This window comes from Lucilia sericata, unplaced genomic scaffold (assembly GCF_015586225.1).
Source record: "Lucilia sericata isolate MDLA Ls3-8-SP2 unplaced genomic scaffold, ASM1558622v1 Contig000044F_arrow, whole genome shotgun sequence".
Lineage (NCBI taxonomy): Eukaryota > Metazoa > Arthropoda > Insecta > Diptera > Calliphoridae > Lucilia > Lucilia sericata.
In genome coordinates this window covers 792,589-814,255 of record NW_023994082.1, presented here as the reverse complement: position 1 = coordinate 814,255, position 21,667 = coordinate 792,589, and positions in this window count along the sequence as shown.

Below are 21,667 nucleotides of genomic sequence, written 5' to 3'. Positions count from 1 at the left end.
ATTATCTGTAATACTTCTGTACATATGAGTAATATTTGTACCATATGGGTATCTTAATTACGTAATGAATTATGCGCGTTTAAGTGATTTTCGGGAGGGGACCTTGTATGGGAGCTATGATCAATTATGGACCGATCGGAAAAAAATTTCACAGTAATATTTCTATGCATATGGGCAATACTTGTACCAAATTTTATATGGATATCTTAATTTAGTATTGAGTTATGCGCGTTTAAGTGATTTTCGGGAGGGGACCTTGTATGGGAGCTATGACCAATTATGGACCGATCGGAAAAAACTTTCACAGTAATATTTCTATGCATATGGGCAATACTTATACCAAATTTTATTTGGATATCTTAATTTAGTAATGAGTTATGCGCGTTTAAGTGATTTTCGGGAGGGGACCTTGTATGGGAGCTATGATCAATTATGGACTGATCGGAAAAAAATTTCACAGCAATATTTCTGTGCATATGAGTAATATCTGTACCAAATTTTATATGGATATCTTAATTTAGTTATGAGTTATGCGCGTTTAAGTGATTTTCGGGAGGGAACCTTGTATGGGAGCTATGTCCAATTATGGACCTATCCATAAAATTTTTCCTCTTAAAGAATTCTATTGACATAAGATTTTAACTTGTAAAATTTTGTGAAGATATCGACATTGTGGCGGAAGTTATTGACAAAAAACCCATTTTCCGGGAATATGTACTTTTGTATGGGAGGTATAGGAAATTGTGGACCGATTCTGGCAATTTTCAGCAGGGATCAAGATCTTGTGCAGAAACGAATGTGTGGTGATTTCCATGGAATTATCATGCACAGTTTTTGAGAAAACTACATCAGAATGTGTAAAAAATGCTTATTTTTTTCCGAGGTTGTTTTAAATTTTGATTCATAACTTTTCCCGGTGTTAACCGATTTTGCCCATTTGCAATACCAAACAACTTAGGAAAATGAAGAACATTTTGGGCGAATTTGGTTAAGCTCTATTGCTTCGTTTTATCGTGAGCGTGTTTTACACAGACAGACGGACAGACGGACATAGCTAAATCGACTCAGAATTTGATAAGGACCCAGAATATATATACTGTGTTGGGTCTCAGATGAATATTTCTTGGTGTTACACACGGAATGACAAAGTTATATATACCCTCTATCACCACTGATGGTGGTGGAGGGTATAAAAAGAAATAACTGCAAATAATGTTTATCCGAGCTTACTCGACTATAGCATGAACTACTTTGTCCAGCAGAAAATTATTAAAAAAAATTTTTTCTATGAAGAAGAACACCGTTTATTTATTCAAAATTCTTTTAAAAATCGATTTTTTTGTGAAATAATTCTGTGAATACTTAGTTATTTAAATAAGTGTCCAATTGAAAAAATAATCAGTAGCTGTGATCAATAAAATTTCAGGCTTAATTATATATCGCTCACAGTCTATAGCTTTGACTACAGAACAGTCTCATTGTCTATGGTGTATAGTTCTAATTATAGACTAGTTCATAGTATTGACATTACCAAAATTTCAACTCGAATATTTCTAGGATTCGTATAAAATTTTATCCCGATTGATCAGATTTATTGTTTAATATTATTTCGACAGCAAATATGAATAAAAGGGCATCGCGAATTTCGATGTTGTAGAGTGCAAATTTAAACAAGTGGGTATTTATGCATGTGTGCTTATGCAAAAAATAATAACAAAGTAATACAAACTATAAAGAATAGAAATTGTTATGCTTAAGTAAGCTGTTAAAGAAAAAGAACAACTAACAAACAGTGGAAAAATGAACACCAAGAAGAACAAGTAAGAGGGTATAGTCGGGCGTGACCGACCATATGATAACCTACACCAGTTATTAGTATTAATTGAGATTTATTTTTCATAATCCCGATAAAATTTTTTGATTCGATTTATATTTAAATAATGATATTAATTTGTACTGATTTTCATCGCAATATTAGTATTCAAATCATTTTCTGAAGGGGAATTTCTATGGAGAGTAGGATCAATGAGGACCAGTCTTTATGAAATTTGGCAAAGTCATTACAAAACATAGTTGTGTCGCTTTTTATCGAGATACAAGTATATTTAACATAATTATGAGCTGAAAGGCCCTTTTCAGGGGGTTCTGTTGTATGGGGGGCTAGGTGAAATAATGGTCCGAATTTAATCATTTTCAATCAGCTTCGTCCTTGAGCCAAAAAAAGCGTATGTCAAATTCTATAGAATTATATTGAAAATTGTGAACTGTAGCTTACGCACAAGGTTACATGGACAGCCACTCAGAACTATGGAAGTACATGTCTTAATCGACTCAGAAAATGATACTTAGCCGATTTGTAAACCTTAAGGTGGGTATAGGACAAATTTTTTTGCGCGTTACAAACATCAGTACAAACCCAATATACACTCCCCACTAAAGTGGTGTACGTTATAAAAACGTTTGAACGTATTATTATGTGGTAGTGCGCATAAAAACCAGGTTTACTATACATGCAAATAAAACTGCAAGCTTCAAACAAAACAAGTAAGAAATTATAGTCGGGCGAGGCCGACCATATAATACTCTACACCTGTTACATTAGAAGATCGTGTAAATTTCATCGAATTATTTTCAAAATTGCGACCTGTAGTTTGATTACAAAGTTTACATGGACGGACAGACGGGCAGACAGACAGACAGATGGACGGACGGACATACATAGCTAAATCGACTCAGAAAATGATTCTAAGCCGATTGGTTTACTTTAAGGTGGTTGTAGGATCAATATTTTTGGGTGTTACAAACATCAGCACAAACCCAATATACCCTCCCCAGGTAGGGTATAAAAATAAAATTGAAATATGTTTTTTAGGAACAGATTTAGGTCATCCTGTTTTTTATAAATTTAAATATTTATACTATTTACTTTTTTTTCCGAATTATTCAAAAACATAGGCCAACAATGAAAAATATTCTTAAATAATTTTCACTAATCTCAATATCATTTTATGTGCTGATTCAGAAAAATATTTGAAATCGAATCAGATTGGTTTTAAAGGATTTTCCAAATCTCCATTTCGTCGGACTGTGTAATCATACCTTTTGACATTAATATCTTTAAGAACTAAAGAAAACTATGTCAATTGAAATAATATCCGAACATTTGGGACTTTGCATAACATCAACATTTAATTTCTCTAAATATCATATTATTAAAGTATTATTTGAAGCTTATTAGATCCTGTGGCAATGAAGGTTAATTAGGGCGTTTTTTTTCCCAAAGTCGAAAAAGTCTTGCAAGATGGTTATGAATAAATCCTAGGATCTAGGCAGGTTGCACGGGCTAATACCTATCTGACTTTTCTGATTCGACACTTTGAAATTCACAAAATAAAAACAAGTAAGAGTGTTATATTCGGCCATGCCGAATCTTATATACCCACCATCAAATCATCCTTATAAATAAACTTTGATATTATCGATCTATGTTGAATCATATGTCGATATTATTATGAACATCAGGGAAATATTTGGAAGAGGGAATTTAATAAAGGCTTAAGCATGGACCGTGCTCTTCCGAATTAAAAATATTAATTTTGTTTTATCCAATATTTATAACCATAAACTCATACAAAACTTGTTTATGTGAAATTTCATCGCTGTAGTCGCATTTGACCGTTACAGCCAGTAACGAGCGTTACAGTCACTATCTGAGGGGGACCTTATATGGAGGGTGGGGTCAGTTATAGACCGATCCCCATAAAATGTGATAAACAGTTTTTGGCTAGTACAAAACTTGTTTACGTAGAATTTCACTGCTGTAATAGCATTTTTGAGTCAGTAGTGAGCGTTAAAGTAATTTTCCGAAGGGGACCTTATAGGGGGGTATGGTCAATTACAGACTGATCCTCATAAAATTTAGTGAGAGATTGTAGCTAATACGAAAATTGTTCATGTCGTACTCAGTACTCGCAGTTTTAAGCTAGTAATGAGCTTAAAAGTCATTTTCTGAAGGGGACCTTACAAGGGGGATAGGGCTAATTAAGGACCGATCCTTATAAAATTTGATAAAAACTTTTGGCTCACACAAAACTAGTTTGTACCTTAAAGTTATTTTTTGAAGGAGACCTTAATACGAAAATTGTTCATGTCGTACTCAGTACTCGCAGTTTTAAGCTAGTAATGAGCTTTAAAGTCATTTTCTCATAAAATTTAAGAAAATGATTTTAGTTCCTATAAAAATTTTTTATGTCGAATTTTATTGCTATATATATGCACATATGTTTCTTAAAGTCAGATATGAGCATTAAAGTCATTTTCTGAAGGGGCCCTTGTATTGGGGGTAGGGTCAATTATGAACCGATCGTTATAAAATTTTACGAAGAGATTTAAATTCTTATAAAACATGTTTGTGCCGAATTTCATCGCTATTGATGCTTTTCTTAGCCAGTCATGGGCGATAAAGTAATTTTCTAAAGGGGACTTTATATGGGGGGTAGGGTCAATTATGGACCGATCCTTATAAAATTATATGAAGAGATTTATGTTCCCATAAAACATGTTTGTGCCGAATTTCACCGCTATTGATGTTTCTCTTAGCCAGTTATGGGCGATAAAGTCATTTTCTGAAGGGGACTTTATATGGGGGGTAGGGTCAATTATGGGCCTATCCTTATAAAATTTTACAAAGAGATTTATGTTCCCATAGAACATGTTTGTGTCGAATTTCACCGCTATTGATGCTACTCTTATCCAGTTATGGGCGATAAAGTCATTTCTGAAGGGGACTTTATATGGGGGGTAGGGTCAATTATGGGCCTATCCTTATAAAATTCCACGAAAAGATTTATGTTCCTATAGAACATGTTTGTGCCGAATTTCACCACTATTGATGCTTCTCTTAGCCAGTTATGGGCGATAAAGTCATTTTCTGAAGGGGACTTTATATGGGGGGTAGGGTCAATTATGAGCCTATCCTTATAAAATTTTAAAAAGAGATTTAGGTTCCCATGAAACATGTTTGTGCCGAATTTCACCGCTATTGGTTCTTCCCTTAGCAAGTTATGAGCGATAAAGTCATTTTTGAAGGGGACTTTATATGGGGGGTAGGGTCAATTATGGACCGATACTTATAAAATTTTACATAGAGATTTAGGTTCTCATAAAACATGTTTGTGCCGAATTTTACCGCTATTGATGCTTCTCTTAGCCAGTTATGGGCGATAAAGTCATTTTCTGAAGGGGACTTTATATGGGGGGTAGGGTCAATTATGAGCCTATCCTTATAAAATTTTAAAAAAAGATTTAGGTTCCCATAAAACATGTTTGTGCCGAATTTCACCGCTATTGGTTCTTCCCTTAGCAAGTTATGAGCGATAAAGTCATTTTCTGAAGGGGACTTTGTATGGGGGGTAGGGTCAATTATAGACCGATCCTTATAAAATTTTACAGAGAGATTTAGGTTCCCATAAAACATGTTTGTGCCGAATTTCACCGCTATTGATGCTTTTCTTAGGCAGTTATGGGCGATAAAGTCATTTTCTGAAGGAGACTTTATATGGGGGGTAGGGTCAATTATGGACCGATCCTTATAAAATTCTACGAAGAGATTTAGGTTCCCATAAAACATATTTGTGCCAAATTTCGCCGCTATTGGTTCTTCCCTTAGCAAGTTATGAGCGATAAAGTCATTTTCTGAAGGGGGCCTTATATGGGGGCTAGGCGAAATTGTGGACCGATATTGCCCCTTTTCAATACCAAACAAACTGCATCAACTAGAAGTATCTGTGCAAAATTTCAGCTCGCTAGCTACTTCCGTTTGGACTCTATCGTGTTTTCAACAGACAGACAGACGGACAGACGGACGGACATGGCTAGATCGTCTTAGAATCTTATAAGGGCTCAGAATATATATACTTTTATGGGTCTTAGATGAATATTTCAATGTGTTACAAACGGAATGACAAAAACAATATACCCCCCATCTTTTTTGATGGTGGGTATAAAAACACCCTAATATATCTTATAAGTGCACTGCGTATGCTTTATAAGTATTTAGCAAAGCAATAAAAATGACAAGAGATAGCTATATATGTACATACACACATCACATACACATGGATATAGAACTATGTATGTGTGTTCAAGTATAAAGCACTATGTGAAAAAATCTTAGCATCAGTATGTATGTATCAAGGAATCTGTATTAAAAATGTTTTAGTATCTATGCAAGGATAAAGCAAAAGAGATTTTCTAGTGAATTATTTGTGTGGTTAAATATGTTGAATTTGATTAATTGCAGCTTAGGCGATATGCTTAGCGGTAATTCATAAACTTTTTGTCGTTTTTCAAACAAAAGTACGCAAGAAGCTAATTTACTAATTTAAATATGAAAGTTATAACTACACAACTAGTTAATAGATCTACATATATGCATGAAACTAAAGTAATCTTTAAAATCCTTTTCGGCCAAACATTTTTTCACAAATATTCTTTATTGAATAAAGTTTAAAAATTTACGAAATCGGCAATTAAATATAATAGAATATAACAAGTAAGAGTGTTATATTCGGCCATGCCGAATCTTATATACCCACCATCAAATCATCCTTATAAAAAAACTTTGATATTATCGATCTATGTTGAATCATATGTCGATATTAATATGAACATCAGGGAAATATTTGGTAGAGGGAATTTAATAAGGGCTTAAGCATGGACCGTGCTCTTCCGAATTAAAAATATTAATTTTGTTTGATCCAATATTTATAGTTATCCTCATCAAATTCAGTTGAAAACTTCCAGTTCCTATAACTACCGTAATTTGGAAGAACTTTTGAGCCATACATGAGCGTTAAAGTGATTCTCTGGAGTGAATCGCTAAAGGCGCCCCTATACGCCCACCCCCGTATAAGTCAATTATGGATCGATACTTCTAAAATTTAAAACGATTTTTAGTTTTTGGCTAGTACAAAACTTGTTTACGTAGATTTTCACTGCTGTAATCGCATTTTTGAGTCAGTAATGAGCGTTAAAGTCATTATCTGAAGGGGACCTTATAGGGGGGTAGGCTCAATTAAAGACTGATCCTCATAAAATTTAGTGGCAGATTTTAGCTAATACGAAAATTGTTTATGTCGAAATTCATCGATGTACTAATATTTTTGAGTCAGTAAAAAGCCTTAAAGTCATTTTCTGAAGGGGACCTTATATGGGGGGTAGGGTCAATTATGAACCGATCCTTATAAAATTTTACGAAGAGATTTAAATTCTTATAAAACATGTTTGTGCCGAATTTCGCCTCTATTGATACTTCCCTTAGCCCGTTATGTGCGATAAAGTCATTTTCTGACGGGGACTTTATATGGTGGGTAGGGTCAATTATGGGCCTATATTATAAAATTTTACAAATAGATTTAGGTTCTCATAGAACATGTTTGTGACAAATTTCACCGCAATTGATGCTTTTCTTAGTCAGTTATGGGCGATAAAGTCATTTTCTGCAGGGGACTTTATATGGGGGGTAGGGTCAATTATGTGCCTATCCTTATAAAATTTTACAAAGAGATTTATATTCCCATAAAACATGTTTGTGCCGAATTTCACTGTTATTAACGCTTTTCTTATCCAGTTATGGGCGATAAAGTCATTTTCTGAAGGGGACTTTATATGGGGGTAGGGTCAATTATGGACCGATCCCTATAAAATTCTACGAAGAGATTTATGTTTCATTAAAACATGTTTGTACCGAATTTCACCGCTATTGATGCTTTTCTTAGCCAGTTATGGGCGATAAAGTCATTTTCTTATCCAGTTATGGGCGATAAAGCCCTTTTCTGAAGGGCACTTTATATGGGGGGTAGGGTCAATTATGGACCGATCCTTATAAAATTCTACGAAGAGATTTATGTTTCCATAAAACATGTTTGTACCGAATTTCACCGCTACTGATGCTTTTCTTAGCCAGTTATGGGCGAACAGTCATTTTCTGCAGGGGAATTTATATGGGGGGTAGGGTCAATTATGCGCCTATCCTTATAAAATTTTACAAAGAGATTTATGTTCTCATAAAACATGTTTGTACCGAATTTCACCGCTATTAACGCTTCTCTTATCCAGTTATGGGCGATAAAGCCATTTTCTGAAGGGGACTTTATATGGGAGGTAGGGTCAATTATGGACCGATCCTTATAAAATTCTACGAATAGATTTATATTCCCGTAAAACATGTTTGTGCCGAATTTCACCGCTATTGATGCTTTTCTTAGCCAGTTATGGGCGATAAAGTCATTTTCTGAAGGGGACTTTATATGGGGGGTAGGGTCAACTATGGGCCTATCCTTATAAAATTTTACAAAGAGATTTATGTTCCCATAAAACATGATTGTGCCGAATTTCATCGATATTAACGCTTCTCTTATCCAGTTATGGGCGATAAAGTCATTTTCTGAAGGGGACTTTATATGGGAGGCAGGGTCAATTATGGACCGATCCTTATAAAATTCAACGAAGAGATTTATGTTCCCATAAAACATGTTTGTGCCGAATTTCACCGCAATTGATGCTTCTCTTAGCCATTTATGGGCGATAAAATCATTTTCTGAAGGGGACTTTATATGGGGGGTAGGGTCAATTATGGGCCTATCCCTACAAAATTTTACAAAGAGATTTATGTTCCCATAAAACATGTTTGTGCCTAATTTCACCGCTATTAACGCTTCTCTTATCCAGTTATGAGCGATAAGGTCATTTTCTGAAGGGGACTTTATATGGGGGGTAGGGTCAATTATGAACCGATCCTTATAAAATTCTACGAAGAGATTTATGTTCCCGTAAAACATATTTGTGCCTAATTTCACCGCTATTGATGCTTCCCTTAGCAAGTTATGAGCGATAAAGTCATTTTCTGAAGGGGGCCTTATATGGGGGCTAGGCGAAATCGTGGACGGAAATTACCCATTTTCAATACCAAACAAACTGCATCAACTATAAGTATCTGTGCAAAATTTCAGCTCGCTAGCTACTTCCGTTTGGACTCTACCGTGTTTTCAACAGACAGACAGACGGACAGACGGACGGACATGGCTAGATCGTCTTAGAATCTAATAAGGACCCATAATATATATACTTTTATGGGTCTTAGACGAATATTTCAATGTGTTACAAACGGAATGACAAAAACAATATACCCCCCATCTTTTTTGATGGTGGGTATAAAAATTATTTAGAAAAAACCCTATTTGTAACATCAACCTTCAAATAATATACTTACATATTATTCCAAATTATTGGATTTAGGTCATGTTAATTATACGCCATGTAGTACTTTCTAAAACATTTTTGTAATACAATCTAATAAATATTTTGGTAATTTAATTGAAAATCTCACATTTGAATATAAACATTTAATTACTGAAAAATTGCCAACATTTTAATTATTTTGTCTATTTCACAAACACCAAACCGATGCCCGTAATAACGGACAACTGAAATGCATATTATAAGCCAATTCTGTTTGCTAGAAAAAAAAACCAACAACGAAAAATATGGTAACAAAATTATAAATACATTTATTTAAAACAACCTACACCAACTGTAATGAAACAACAAAAACAGACAAAACCAAATGTTAATGTTATAAATTTATTTTAAAAGTATGTATAAATAAATAGTTTGTATATACAACGACATAAAAACAATTTATTTCTATGCCGGCAGTTGACAGAGGTTTACCCTACTTGTTTAATAAAACTAAATAATAAAAGTTTATGTTGAGTAAGAAGCACAATACTTACATATATTACTTATTTTTATCCAGATGTATACATTTGAAAAAATTATAGAAAATTCTATATTTACTTCTTTCTGGCACTTTTTATGACCAATTTATCATATTTATCATAATGCCGATTTTTGATTTAAAATATTTCAAGAGGACTGCAACAAATCTTATAAAACGTTGAACTTACCATTTGCGTTTAATGAAGTAGTTTTGTTTGTAAATATTAGTTTTGTTTCTAAATATTACATACCGCGATATTATATATTCTTTATGAATATAACAAAACTAATTAGGAATTTTAGGTTTAGCATTTCCGACTCATATGATAACCTAAGTCAACTGTTATAAAACGTATTATTGAAATAATTTTCAGATAGTTGTTCCATATACAGTCACTTTTGAACATATTCTTCTTGAATGACCCCGACTTATTGCATCTGTGGACGAAATCATATAACTACTGAAAACGTTATACGGTATCGAATATTTGGTCATTTAGTGGAATGGAATATTGTTTTTGCCTTTTGAGTTAAAATATATTTTTTTGATAGATATCCAAAAAATGAAACAAGTGAGAGTGTTATATACGGCTGTGCCGATTCTCATATACCCACCATCAAACCGTATGTCGTTAAAGGAATGCTCCCCTATAAACATCAGGGTGATATTCGGAATATGGCTTAAGTCAATTATGAACCGAGCTCTTTTAAACTAACAAAATATTAATTTTCTGATGAGGACCTTATATAGGGGTTAGGATCAATTATGGACCGATCCACATACAATTTGGTATAGACCAATCCTCACTAAATTTGGTAAAGGGTTTTGGGATCGCATAAAACTTATGTGTGTCGAATTTCGTTAATATATTCGTATTTTTAAGCCCGTAATGAGCGTTAAAGTCATTTTCAGAAAGGGAACTTATATGGGGGGTGGGGTCAATAATGAACCGATCCTCAAAGAATTTGGTAGAACGATTTTGGCTTATATGTAACTTATTTATGTCGAAACCGTGAAACCGTTAAAGCTGTTTTCTGAAGGTCCACTTGTATGGAGGCTAACCGAAAACGTGGACCGATAGTGCCTATTTTCAATTCTAAGCAAACCTTTGCAATAGAAAATATTTATGAAAAATTTCAACTGTCTAGTGACCCCTATCGTGATTGCAACAGACAGACGGACATACGGACGGACAAGGCTAGATCGTCTTAGACTTAGTTCCACGACCAATATTTCGATGTGTTACAAAACGGAATGACAAATCAATATACTCCCCATCTTTTTTGATGGTGGTTAGAAAAAAATGCAAATTGTGAAGAAATTGCTATCTAAACTCCTTTCGACAATTTTGGCTAAGACTAGGAATAGTTGAAAAGTTACACTCATTTGAATAAAACCCTGTATACCAAAATGTCCAACTTTGACCCCCTCTTAGACCGATATTTCTTGACCGATAGAGCTGAAAATATGTGTCCCTCCCACTATCCAAGAGTAATAACCTTGGTGCAAATTACATCTAATCGATTTTTTGAGTTTGGTCACGAAATTGCCTTATATGTTTTTTTTGTTTTTGGGGTGCTTGTGCCTCTTTTCAGAAAATATGTTTGTCAATGTGGCTATTTGGTAATAAGTAATTTGAGTTTAAGTGATTTTTGGAAAGGCCTTGTATGGGACCGATTGGACTCATATTATGTACCGATCGTGAAAAAATTTTAAAATATAATTTTTGTATACAAAAGTAATATTTGTGTCAAATTATGAATGGATATCATTGCTTGATAATTAGTAATGCACAGTGGGGCAGAATGGAAATTTTTTGGAAATAAATCTGGCATTTCTAAACGGCTGATACGATCGGGATAAAATTTGGCGTGAGCGTAGCCAAGGAGTATTCGAGTTTAAGTTTTGAAGATGAACCCTGCAGATGCCCCAGGGACGGCGCTGTGGCGGCTCAAAGTAGGGTACCTACGACATGTAAAATTTTTTAACTCGTGCCATTTTTTTGTTTTTCACCCAAATACAAAGATTTTTATACTTTGTGAAAGCGCTCGACGAGATCTTGAAAAAACATGCTTGGACATACTACTTATCTCTTATAATATCCGAGTTATAGGCATTTAAAAATTTAGTGATACAAAATTTACCATACCTTGGTCCGCCTTTTTTTGAATACCGGGCGTAATTTTGGACCAAATGGACTCAATTTTTTCTTGTTAGTTAGACAACAAAATTTCCAATAATATACAAAAAAATTCAGATCAATATCGTTTACAGATCCAAAAATATACGTTTTTTAATTTAAAAATTCAAAAAATTTTAGATTTTTGGCGTTTTTTTGCCAAAAATGTGTCTTAACTCTTTTATTAATAAACTAAAATTTTTATTAAGAGCATATAACAATTTTATAGTTTTCTAAAAGGTATCTTTACGCAGAACGCTTTGGCGTAAAAAACTTGTCCTATTTTTTGAAAATGTTGCCACTGCGTCCTTCCGAATATGACCTATTTTTTATCAAAACTTCAACTTTGGGCGACATGTTCTAAAATCCCAAAGCTGGGATCAGAAAACTGAAAGCAGTTCTGGAAATCTCAATATGTTTTCTATTTACTCCAAAAGTATTTTCCCAGCCCTGAAAGAAATGTGGACCCTATGGGCAAAAAAATAAAAAATCCCATTTTTGGGATTTTCATTCCTATTTTTGGGAATTGCGGGATGCCCTTTGACCTTTTCAATTTTTTTTTTTGTATATTCTTATTTGAAATGACAAATTTAACAAGCGTTGAAAATTTCATTGAGTTTTGTTCATAAATAAAGATTTTGTCATATATTACATATTTGTTTAATTTCTAAAACTATGATTTATATCAACATTTTAATAGGATTGCAGATAGCTACAACAATTTAGTCCATATTTATCCCTTAATATCATTTTTTAGTTAGATATGGAAATTCTCGACCCTTTACAAAAAATTTCAAGCCAATATCTCAATTACATTCAAAAATATGTTCATTTAAACCTGTGTCCTTTAATTTCATCTTTTTCATATTTTAGTATTATGTATGACAGAACATACATTTGGTGTTGAATAAAATATTTGGACAATTTTTAAAAATTATTTAGTTAATTATTTTATTATAATATTGTATATAAAATAAAAAAAATTATAATTTTATTATGAGCCACGCACAACAACACCTAAATCACCCCACACGAATTACCTTTCCCGCCCACCGAAATATAAAACACAATTTAATACAATATCATCAGTTAGTATAATAGCTTTTTTTATTTGAACTGTTTATCTTAAACATAATACAATTAATTCTTACAACCTACTTATATAGTTAATTCCTAACACTACTTATTTTCTATAAAATAATCTGTCATATCGGTATACATATCCAGAAGGTAATATAAGTCCTTTAAATCTTCCTTGTTTTGAGATGATAGAGTTTCATAACAAATCCATCTTTTTCGCATAGTTGAAAGAACAGGATCAGAAGATAGAAGTAAACTATTAAAAATATCTTCATTCTGTGATTGCCTGGAGCATTTTCTTGAGCTGAATAGTTGAACATGCTTAAAATCTCGATTCCTCGCTTCCTGGGCTTCTTCTGTTAACTCTCCAAGTGGAAGAATATTCGATTCAATTATTATTTGACCATGACACAATACTTTGTGTACTGTTGGTGTTAGTTCCCTCCATGGATACAGAGATACAAGTAATTTAGAAATTTCAGATGTGTATTCCCCAAATCGATTTTCATTAATTTTATGTTTACTATTCAGTGCCATTAAAATAGTTTTAACTCTTCGAAGCAACTCCTTGTCGACTCCAGTTATTTTTGAAGTAATTTCAAAATCACGAAAAAACCTTCTCGCCGTATTACCGTCATTTGTACTACCGCAACTTGAAAGTGGTTTGTCGATGTTTAATCCCATCTGAACTTTAAATTCTTCTTGGATTCTGCGTTTTTCCGCAGGTCTCAGTTCTTTCAATTCTTCATTATTTTTTGTTGATTTAGTAGGATAGTTTGTTTTTTTTTTCCTGGATCGCCTTGTATGATGGTAATATATTGTGTCCTTTTTCATGCAGAGCTTTCCTTAATATTTGGTACTTATTTCGACTGGGACCCAGTTCCAACATAAGCGCTATTGCTTCCTCTTCAGTAAAATTTGATTATGATGTTGGAGTTGGTATACTTTCCACAATTCGCTTAAGTCGTTTTGGTGATGCATTAGGAAGAATAGTTGCAATATGTACGACATCCATAGGTTGGTTTTCCTTTTTCAGCATTTCATTAAATGTATCAGCAATTTCCTCATTTGAGATTGAAAAAAGTTTTTGTGTGACCCTCTTTTTTTTTACCTTGAACATAAGTCTTCGTATGACTTGCAAGGCGCTCCTGTTGATGTGTTGTAAGTTGAGATTTCCGTAGTAGTTTCCATCCAACTACAAAATTTTAATCGAAATTTCTTTTGATTTCCATCCACAGACTTACTTTTTACATCAAAAAGTTTTAAAAAGTTTTCAATTTTTGATATGCCTGTTTTGTCTACTTTTCTACTATATGTAGTTTTTATATAATTTGAAATGTCTTCAATTCTTTCTGGCCCTTTTGAAGATATACTCCATAAAACGGAACACAACTCTTCGTACTTTAATGTAATCTTCATTGTAGATTTATTAAATATGGTACTTAAAATCTGAGAAGTTTACTTATATACCAAGTCTTGTCATTTCCGATACAGGTATTCCAAAGTAAAAAATTACGAATTGTCTACCTAACCTGTAATTCAGTCATTGATATTTCTTATTAGTGAATGAATCGAAATTATCATTACCTGTATATTTTTACCTACATGATCATAAACGAAACAGAACGAAATGATCTGTCGAAAAATTTAGGTAAAAAATAGTTATAAATTTTTGAAAATTTAAGCATAATAGGACCTTTCAATTATAAGGATAAGCAAACAATTAGAAAATAGGTAAATATAAGATTTAAATATGTGCTGTCATACTTAATACTAAAATATGAAAAAGATGAAATTAAAGGACACAGGTTTAAATGAACATATTTTTGAATGTAATTGAGATATTGGCTTGAAATTTTTTGTAAAGGGTCGAGAATTTCCATATCTAACTAAAAAATGATATTAAGGGATAAATATGGACTAAATTGTTGTAGCTATCTGCGATCCTATTAAAATTTTGATATAAATCATAGTTTTAGAAATTAAACAAATATGTAATATATGACAAAATCTTTATTTATGAACAAAACTCAATGAAATTTTCAACGCTTGTTAAATTTGTCATTTCAAATAAGAATATGCAGAAAAAGAATTGAAAAGGTCAAAGGGCATCCCGCAATTCCCAAATATAGGAATGAAAATCCCAAAAATGGGATTTTTTACTTTTTTGCCTATAGGGTCCACATTTCTTTCAGGGCTGGGAAAATACTTTTGGAGTAAATAGAAAACATATTGAGGTTTCCAAAACTGCTTTCAGTTTTCTGATCCCAGCTTTGGGATTTTAGAACATGTCGCCCAAAGTTGAAGTTTTGATAAAAAATAGGAAGGACGCAGTGGCAACATTTTCAAAAAATAGGACAAGTTTTTTACGCCAAAGCGTTCTGCGTAAAGATACCTTTTAGAAAACTATAAAATTGTTATATGCTCTTAATAAAAATTTTAGTTTATTAATAAAAGAGTTAAGACACATTTTTGGCAAAAAAACGCCAAAAATCTAAAATTTTTTGAATTTTTAAATTAAAAAACGTATATTTTTGGATCTGTAAACAATATTGATCTGAAATTTTTTGTATATTATTGGAAATTTTGTTGTCTAACTAACAAGAAAAAATTGAGTCCATTTGGTCCAAAATTACGCCCGGTATTCAAAAAAAGGCGGACCAAGGTATGGTAAATTTTGTATCACTAAATTTTTAAATGCCTATAACTCGGATATTATAAGAGATAAGTAGTATGTCCAAGCATGTTTTTTCAAGATCTCGTCGAGCGCTTTCACAAAGTATAAAAATCTTTGTATTTGGGTGAAAAACAAAAAAATGGCACGAGTTTAAAAATTTTACATGTCGTAGGTACCCTACTTTGAGCCGCCACAGCGCCGTCCCTGGGGCATCTGCAGGGTTCATCTTCAAAACTTAAACTCGAATACTCCTTGGCTACGCTCACGCCAAATTTTATCCCGATCGGATCAGCCGTTTAGAAATGCCAGATTTATTTCCAAAAAATTTCCATTCTGCCCCACTGTGTAATGTGCATTTAATGGGGACATTGGGAGGGGACCAAATATGGTCCGATCGTGAACAAATTTCGAGCTATTTGTGTCCATATCATTATTTGGTAATGAGTAATGTGATTATAAGTTTTTTATTGAAGTGGACCTTGTATTGGAGCTACGACCAAGTGATTTACGCTTAAGTGATTTTCTAGAGGGGTCCATGTATGGAAACTATGACCAAATATGGAGCGATAGTGAAAAAATTTAAAATAACTGTATATAATTAGAATTGGAAAGGAGTAATATGTGATTAAGATTTTCGAAGGTGACCTTGTATGGGAGCTACGACCAATTAAGAACCGATCGTAAAAAAAATTTACAGTAATATTTTTGCATATAAAGGCAATATTTGTGCCAAATTTTGTATGGATAGCAATATTTTTTAATACTTTAGATTTAAGGAGCAAGACCATTATGTATAGGTGTTACATATGTCAGAAGAAACGCATAATACTCTATGCACTGTAGTGGTGTAATGTATATATAACAACAACTAAGTAAATTTCAAATAGAATAACATGACTTGCATATTATACATAACTATATAATAACTTAACAATAATAATAACAACGGCTAGTAACTAACTATATGTTGTATAAAACAACATGTTAATAAAGTAACACTTGTACTAAGAGCATAAACAATTTGGTTTTGGCGGAAATATCAACAAATAACTTACGCTATTTCGTTTTATATTTTCTCGTGTTGTTGGTGCCTGTTTTTCCCACCACTTAGTTTGAGAAGACAGGTGGTTGGTTTCACCGAGTACTGTGGCTGCTGTTGTTGTCAATTTGTTGGATATGGCATTCTGTTGGGGCGGCGCATGAATGCAGAGCAAAATGTATGAGTGAAATGTTGTTAAGCAGGTTGCTTTATGGTTTAAATTCAGTATGCAACATATTAAATATGAGTATACTGCATGAATAAACATTTGAAATAGTAGATTGTACACGAAATTGTAAAACTTGGAAAAAAGTTAAAGATTATTTATATGAAACTATTCATGCAGTTTTAATATAGAGTATTGTTAGTCGTGTACATTCTTTATATTTGCATGTGTATCCTAGTTGTGGCTGGCAGGTTCCTGTATGTTTATGCCAATTTTGGTTTTACACTCACAATAACCACAGCCAAATTGTGAGTGTGAGTGGTTTTTTATTTATTTTTCCAGCTTTATAGTTTTTTTATTATATTCAATAATACAGAAATATATACCATTTTAAAAATATATATTTATAGTTTCTGCAGATATAAATTTATTTATTTATTTATTTGTATACAAATGAATTTCATGTAAACTCAATCTTTTATATAGAAATTTATTTAAGGCTGACAATAGAATCATTTGCATTAATGTTTTTACTATATTTTATTGAAATACTTGTCGTTTATTTATGGCAAGACTGTCATAATTTAAATAACACAATTTAGAGAAAATAGCTTTTAAATATTTTAGAATTTCTTAATTTTAAACAATGTATCTATTAAATGAAACATTCGTTTGTAAGGCATGAGTTTAAAAAGAAAACAATAAAAAATTTTAAATTAAAATACTTGGGCAATGCTTATTATCTTGTAGTAGTCAGTAAAATAAGGAAAGAGCTTGATTTTATGACACTCTTAAAATAAACAAATTTTATGTATATAAATTAGGGCACCACCGTTTGTAAGGAGGGAAAATAAGGCTGTTTCCATTGAAAATTAAAGTTTACTTTATTCAAAGATAAAGTTGAAATATATTCCGGAGGCCAGGTGAAGTCGTGAATCGCTCTCTAGCTTTTTATACCCACCATCAAAAAAGATGGGGGGTATATTTTTTTTTGTCATTCTGTTTGTAACACATCGAAATATTCATCTAAGACCCCTAAAAGTATATATATTCTGGATCCTTATTAAATTCTAAGACGATCTAGCCATGTCCGTCCGTCTGTCCGTCTGCTGAAAAGACGATAGAGTCCAAACGGAAGCAGCTAGCAAGCTGAAATTTTTCACAAATATTTTATATTGATGCAGTTTGTTTGGTATTGAAAATGAGCAATATCGGTCCACGATTTCGCCTAGCCCCCATATAAGGTTCCCTTCAGAAAACGACTTTAACGCTCATAACTGACTAAAAGAAATATCTATAGCGATGAAATTCGACATGAACATATTTTACAGGAACCTTAATATCATTATAATATTTTATAAAGATCGGTCCCTAATTGACCCTATCCCCCATATAAGGTCCCCCTCAGAAAATTACTTTAACGCTCATAACTGACTAAAAGAAACATCTATAGCGATGAAATTCGACAAAAATTCGAAAAAAAAATTTTATAACGATCGGTACATAATTGATCCTACCCCCCATATAAGGTCCCCTTCCGAAAAGGATTTTAACGCTCAGAACTGTCTAAAAGAAGCATCTATAGCGATGAAATTCGACATAAACATATTTTATAGGAACCTTAATAACTTTGTAAAATTTTATAAGGTTCGGTCCATACCCCCACATGAGGTCCCCTTCCGAAAATGACTTTAACGCTCATAACTGTCCAAAAGAAGCATCTATAGCGAAGAAATTCGATATGAACATATTTTATAGGAACCTTAATCGCTTTGTAAAATTTTATAAGGATCGGTCCATAATTGACCCTACCCCCCATATAAGGTCCCCTTCAGAAAATGGCTTTAACGCTCATTACTGTCTAAGAGAAGCATCTATAGCGATGAAATTCGACATGAACATATTTCACAGGAACCTTAATATCATTGTAAAATTTTATAAGGATCGGTCCATAATTGATCCTACCCCCCATATAAGGTCACCTTCAGAAAATGGCTTTAATGCACATTACTAGCCTAAACTAAAATCGTTCTAGAAAATTTGACGAGGATCGGTACATAATTGACCAAACGTCCCGCCCTAAATAAGGACCCTCTCAGAAAATAACTTAAACGTTTTTTACTACCTTAAAAATGCTAGTATAGCGACAAAATTCGATAAAAATTTCTCTATACATAGATGTAATAAATGAGAAAATTTGTTTGATAATAACAAAAGCGCCGAACGGGAAGGCTTAGGAAGCTGATATTTTTCACAAATATTCTCGATTACTGAAGTTTTCTTGGTATTGAAAATGGGAAATATAGGCCGATGTTTTCACCTAGCCCCCATACAAGTGGCCACCCGGAATGTAGTTTAAGCAGACATAACCGTTATAAATGAACGAACATAGAGACAAAAATCGACATACATTAGTTTTGTATAACACAAAATCTATCTACCAAATTTTATGAAGATCGATCCATAATTGAACACACTCCCCATATAAGGTCCCTTCAGAAAATGACTTTAACGCTCATTACTGGCTTAAAAATACAAATATTGTGACGAATTTCGATATAAATAAGTTTCATATGATGCAAAATCTCTCTTCCAATATTCTTAAAGGATCGGTCCATAATTGACCCTACTCCCCTTATAAGGCCCCCTTCAGAACGCTCATTACTGAGTTAAAAATACGTGTATAGAATTCGATATATGTATATTTAATATTTAAATATAATTCGCTAAAATCCTTCTACTAAGTTTTATGAGACTCGGTCCATAACTGACCCTTGCGCCCATATAAGATCACCTTCAGAAAATTACTTTAACGCTCAAGACTGGCTTCAAAATATAAGTATATCGATGAAATGCAACACAAATAAGTTCCTTACGAGCCAAAAATGTTCTACCAAATATAGTGAGGATCGCTTCAAAATATAGATTGGGTCGGTAACTGACCTCACCCTCCATATAGAGGGCCTTATATGGAGGGTGAAAAATTACTTTAACGTTAATTACTGTCATAAAAATGCCAGTACAGCGATGATATATGATATAAACAAGTTCTATGTGAACAAAAATCGGTCTACAACATTTCTCAACCATATATTACGACCATCAGTCCATAATTGACCATACAACAAAAAACATTTTGCTTATTCGAAGGAGCTCGGTCTATAATTGACTTAAGCCCTATTCCAAATATTACCCTGATGTTTATAGGGGAGCATTCCTCTTACGGCATATGGTTTGATCGTGGGTATATAAGATTCGGCATAGCCGAATATAACACCCTTGTTTAGAATGAACTGAAAGTAGTTTTTATTTTCGGCGGTAATACAGGCAACTTCCATTCTGGGCCTACCCTAATGTACTCACTTTAGTGTGGGTAAATATTTATGTTTATGTAGTTATAATATAAATTGTATTCATATTAATTCCATTTTAAACTTAAAAGTCATCCATACGTAAATATGAATATATTTCTATATATATTGTAGGTTAAGTAATGTGTGTATTTTCTTATAATGAGGACCTGTTACGGGGTCTTTGACCAACCAACTATAATTCATATGTTAAAAAAATTAAAAAAAAAAACTTTTATATTTAAGTGGGTTTTATGAATATAGTAAATAAAATAAAATTATAATGTAAAATTAAAGAAGTTTGTTAACAAAATTATTATTTTCAGCACGATTTTTCCGCGGACGTATCTATAGTGCAGATCTAAGGATATTTAGTGTATATACACATGTGTACATACACAAATAAGAGTCAACTGGGTAGACAGCCTTTCTCGGATACATTGATCCAAGACTTTCACTTTAAAAAGTTTTATCAAAACATTTTCATAAGAAAATCTTAAAACTAATCACACACAGAACTAAAAAAATAAAGACGATTTGTTTAAATATTCTGAAAAAGAATTCAATTTAATGTCTTTATCAATTTGTTTCATTTTTTAATTTAAGTATTTGTGCTAAAGGCTTATTACTGATAAAAATAAACTTTATTTTTCATTTAACCTTTTCTTTGTAAAAAGCAATTCTTTCCCCTTTCATTCGAAGAGTTTTATTGTAACTATTTTATCCTTTTTTTTCTGTTGTTTTTGTATATAAATATTTCTTGTTAGAATGAAATGTTCTTGACACTTTTAATTGAATTTATTACTATCGATCTAATCGGAAACCTTTTGCCAAAAAATTATATGTACTAGAAAACAAAAAGAAAAGTAAAGTAGTAAATTTAATTTGTTAAAGTTATTGGATAAACTTTGTTTTTCTTCGAGTCCTTTTCTACACCCACTTTAAACAAAACTATGGGAAGGAAGTTATGTGCATATTTCGTATTAATAATGCAATAGCTTAAAGGAATTGTAATTTTTTCATTGTTATTGTAAATAGACAAAATAATATTTATTTAAAAAAATTATGTGAATAAAAATAATTCTAAAGTATTAGGTACACTTCCCCTTACAATTTCATGTTAAGACAAAACTCTTGGAAAAGTTTACTCTACAAATAATAAGAGAATTAAAAAATAAAAAAAAATGTTATTGATTTAAATGTAAACTTAAATTTATTGTTTTCTAAAATTTTTAAAAATTCACAAATATTTGGACAAAATACTCTGAAAATTAATACTAATGAAACAATTTAAAAAAAAATTGTTTATAAAAAAGTAGAAACTTATATTTTTAGGCATTATTAAGTATTAATCTAGTAAACATTTAATTATTTTTTAGTAACAGGGGAAAACAA